At 35.2% G+C, this 5,000-nt stretch overlaps 1 protein-coding gene across 5 annotated transcripts in view; it reads left to right on the forward strand.

Annotated features, from left to right (window-relative positions):
• Nucleotides 1-5,000, forward strand: part of LOC131683057 (scavenger receptor class B member 1) — a 1,664,068-nt gene that overhangs the window by 756,405 nt on the left and 902,663 nt on the right. The gene's annotated exons all lie outside the window — the stretch shown is intronic.

The following is a 5,000-nucleotide window of genomic DNA, read 5'->3' on the forward strand; positions in this document are numbered from 1 at the left end:
GGATTAAAACAGGTTTTTAGTCTACAACATTACTATATGAAAGTGGAAATTCTTATGCCAACAGCATTTTATTCCACGTTTTTATTTTCACCGAGTGAACAACGATGTGTCTTTTGAAAAAAGTTTTCATAAAATCTGTTGTTCAATCGCATCGATGTTGGGGTTTTTTATCACTATTGCTTCTGTTAATTCTGTTGATTGGTGGTTCTCCAAGTTCTGGTATGATATTATTTATTTTTGTCGAATTTCAATTATTCATCAACGATCTTTATTTCAAAATCCTCGTTACAGTTTTCCGCATGTACCTGTTGAGTCATCGAATATTCCAGTTCCATTACTTTGGCAAACACTATAAGAAGAAAAATTAAACGCGTAAATTTTCCTATATTTTAAACGCGTTATAGAGGAACCCATTACTATAAACATTGGATGTAAAATCGAAAATTTAAGGAAAATCGTGTTTTGTTCATGTCCATATTTATTTTCGTTGTATTTTTTGCGCCCATTACGACATATGCTACACATGTGTTGACCAATAAAATTTTTAAATTTATCACTCCACATGGATGCCATAAAAACAAAATACGACGAACATATTTATGATTTTTTTTTAACGGAATACATCATTCGTGTGATCGACCCATATTTATAACATAAATCAATCGAATGTTTTTTGAGCAAATATTGTATATCTTGAGATAATATAGCATTTCGTCCAGTTCTCTCTATATGGGAAACACCCAAGTGCGATCGAAACAAAAACAAACGTCAAAACGTTTTCTCACTCGCACTGATGCAAATTAAATGAGCGCGTAATTTAACGCACGACCCGATGACGCATGGCTGAAAAGGCGCTATGTGGATTTAAGAAAAGATTCACAATCTACCTCTTAGACAGAAGCAAGTGAAAATAAAACGTGGTGAAGTATGTCAATTTGTGAAAAATATGCTAACGCAGATTAAAACATACCCACTGCTCAACTTTGCTCATCGGCTGGCAATAACCGAACGCACTTGTCCGAGGTTTTGAGTGACAGAAAATTAAATAACTCTTGAACAATATAATAACGCTAAAGAGCATGCAAATTACTCAGAAAACATTCACTTTCAATTATCCATAAAGAAAAGTTTGTCTTTTTGCTTTAATCTCAGAGATGCCAATTTTGAACATGAGATACGCTCCTTCAAAGCGATGCGCATTAGGACGTTGCGACGTGCGGCATTGCCAATATGTACGTTCTCGCGGGTTGCATCAAAATGGGCCATGCGTTGAAACAGCGCACAGTTACAAAATCCTCTATAACTCTCGATAGGAACAAAAATAAAAAATTATCAATACAGATTATTGAAGGTAAAAGATTTTCGTATAATTTGACATAAGTTTTGAAAATTTTTAGCGTGAAAAACACAAGAAGAAATACAACTGAAAACTTTAAATAGATGCAAAGTACCGTTATTTACACAATTATAAACCAAAAACATTTTTATAAGATAGTGCAAATATCATTCCATAAGTGTGCAAAAATTCATTGAATTATCTTCAGTAGTTTTTGAGATACAAAATTTTCAATTTTATCATGCAATAAAGTTTAAGGGTTAATATCTTAAAGAAAAAAAGGAATTGTAACGAAATATTTATACCAAAAGCTAATCACCATAATCCCTATACAATAAATTATACCTCATGAAGATCGGTGATTTTGCGAAAAATTCGAGGATCACTTAACATGGCTTTACTCATAAGCGCTTCTAACTTCATAAAAGTTGGAGTGCGTATGGCCAATTCGATCTGTACGTTAATAATAGATTCTGGTGCAGATATCTCTATTTTTAAGAGTAATAGAATAATACCAGAACAATTAGTAAATAACAAAATCAGAATAAAATTATCTGGAATAACGGAAGGCGAAATAGAAACAACAGCCCTGACCGAAATTGAATTAAATTTCGGAAATGGCATAATCATTAAACATAACTTTCATCTAGTTAACGCAGCCTTTCCCATTCAAACCGATGGCATTTTGGGCAGAGATTTTTTCTCCTCCCATAAATGTATAATCGATTACGAATGTTGGTTATTAAATTTCTCAGTAAATAATACTAACGTGTCCGTACCTATACAAGACAGCGTAAACAACAATTTCATAATACCGCAGAGATGCGAAGTGATTAGAAAATTAAGTAACAACAATCTTAAGGAAGACATGGTAGTCATCTCCACAGAAATTGCACCTGGAATTTTTGTAGGAAACGCTATCATATCTCCACAAAATCCCTATGTAAAAATAATGAACACAACGAAATCAACTGTAAATATATTCAACTTAGAACTTAAACCTGAAATGGAACCTTTAGCAAACTACAATATAATAAAAATTAACAATAAAGATAAGAATAATACGAGAAATAAAAAAGTTTTAAATGAGATAGACATGAAAAATGTACCAAGCTACGCACAACATGAATTAAGCAACCTAATATTAAACTATTCAGACATTTTTGCACTCACTGACGAACCACTGTCGACTTACAATTTTTACAACCAAAACATTAACTTAAAGGACAATACCTCCGTATACATACTCAATTATAAAACAATCCATTCTCAAAATACAGAAATAGAAACTCAAATTACTAAAATGCTAAAAGACGAAATAATAGAACCTTCAATATCATCCTATAACAGTCCAATTTTATTAGTACCAAAGAAATCAAATGATGAAACCAAGAAATGGCGACTAGTAATAGATTTCAGACAACTCAACAAAAAAATCCTGGCAGACAAATTTCCCCTACCTAGAATCGACACAATTTTAGATCAACTTGGCAGAGCCAAATACTTTTCAACATTAGACTTAATGTCTGGTTTCCACCAAATAGCGTTAGAAAAAAAAACTCTAGAAAATTTACCGCTTTCTCAACACAAAGTGGTCATTACCAATTCACACGCTTACCTTTTGGATTAAATATTAGCCCAAACAGTTTTCAGAGAATGATGACAATCGCAATGGCTGGATTAACACCAGAACATGCGTTCATCTATATCGATGACATAATTGTTATTGGATGTTCCATCCAACACCACTTGCAAAATCTAGCAAAAGTCTTCGACAGAATCAGAAAATATAATCTAAAATTAAATCCCCAAAAATGCAAATTCTTCAATACAGAAGTGACGTATCTAGGACACAAAATTACAGATAATGGAATACTACCAGATAGTTCCAAATTCGACACTATTAACAACTACCCCATACCCAAAAATAGTGACGCCTGTAGACGATTTGAAGCTTTTTGTAACTATTACCGCAAATTTGTGCCAAACTTTGCAACAATAGCACACCCACTAAATCAACTTCTAAAGAAAAATAAACAGTTCGTTTGGACAAATGAATGCCAAAACGCCTTTAACACACTAAAATCACACCTAATCTCACCAAAACTACTTCAATACCCCGACTTTGCTCAACCGTTTATACTAACAACTGACGCATCAGACGTAGGATGCGGAGCAGTTTTATCCCAAATTAAAAACGGAAACGACTTACCCATAGCTTTCGCGAGCAAAAGCTTCACTCCAGGAGAGAAAAATAAATCGACAATACTAAAAGAACTAACAGGAATACACTGGGGAATAAATTATTTCAAACCTTACCTATACGGAAGAAAATTTACGGTCAGAACAGACCATAAACCATCGGAATTTTGATTTAATATGAAAAACCCAACCTCCAAACTCACTAGAATGAGACTAGATTTAGAAGAATTCGACTTTAATATAGAATACATTCCTGGTAAAAGCAACGCTACAGCGGATGCCTTATCCAGAATTGTTGCAACCTCAGACGAAATGAAAGCCTTAAACGTACTTACTGTCAACACAAGGTCCATGACAAAAAACCTGTTTTAATCCACCTAGCGGTGCAATTGTGCCTTTCTCATTTCTCTAAACTATGGCACGGAGGCTTTTTATGTTCAACATAATCGTGGAAATGTCCATTACATTCTTAGTACACTTTGCACTTATACACAATGGCATGCCAGCCACGAACTTGATGAGCTACGTGTCGACGGTGAAACACTTGAAACAAAAAAATATCATACTCCATTAGCCTAATCAGCATTAGATCAATGTTATCTGCTTGCTAACTCATTTTGTCATGCGGGGCTGGGTATGTGAAGAGGGCGAAAGTCCCATGAACGAACGACTCCCCAGCTTAAATTGGTATGCTTTGTGATATAGTGGTGGTTTAAAGATGATGGGGTTGAAAGGGAGGAGTATGAGGGCTGGATGGGGTGGTGGTCTGAGGGGTGATTTAAGGAGATTTTTAAAGGAGGGGCGCGAACAGTAGATGGGGGGTGTAACCCCTCTCCGAAAAACCATCAACTACGCCCCTGTTAAAATCCAGAAACCCTAAACGAGTCGAAAAAAAAATTTAGGGCGGGATTAGGTTGACGTTTTTCAGAGTGATTGCATAACCTTTCTATATGAGAAAGGCAAAAATGTGCCAAAATCCAAAAAAGTGAATCGTAGTCAAATTTTTTTTCGAGTTTGCATCAAATCTCGACGTTTCATGCACCTTGAACACATTTAGCATCAAAAATAAAAATTCTATTTTTAAGTTTTCCTATAGTTTATATGAGAAATTTCTGTGTGACCGCACTCTGAAACCCGTAATTCCGGAACCAGAATTCCGATCGATCCAAAATTCAATAGCAGCCGATGGGAAGGTTGCACCTTTCATTTGAGACTAAGTTTGGGCAAATCGGTCCAGCCATCTCTGAGAAAAATGAGTGACATTATTTGACACATATGCACATACATACACACACACACATACACACACACATACACACACACATACATACATACACACACATACAGACTTTTTCCGATCTCGACGAACTGAGTCGAATGGGATATGACACTCGGCCCTCCGGGCCGGGATTAGGTTGACGTTTTTCAGAGTGATTGCATAACCTTTCTATATGAGAAAGGC

This window comes from Topomyia yanbarensis, chromosome 2, assembly GCF_030247195.1.
Source record: "Topomyia yanbarensis strain Yona2022 chromosome 2, ASM3024719v1, whole genome shotgun sequence".
Lineage (NCBI taxonomy): Eukaryota > Metazoa > Arthropoda > Insecta > Diptera > Culicidae > Topomyia > Topomyia yanbarensis.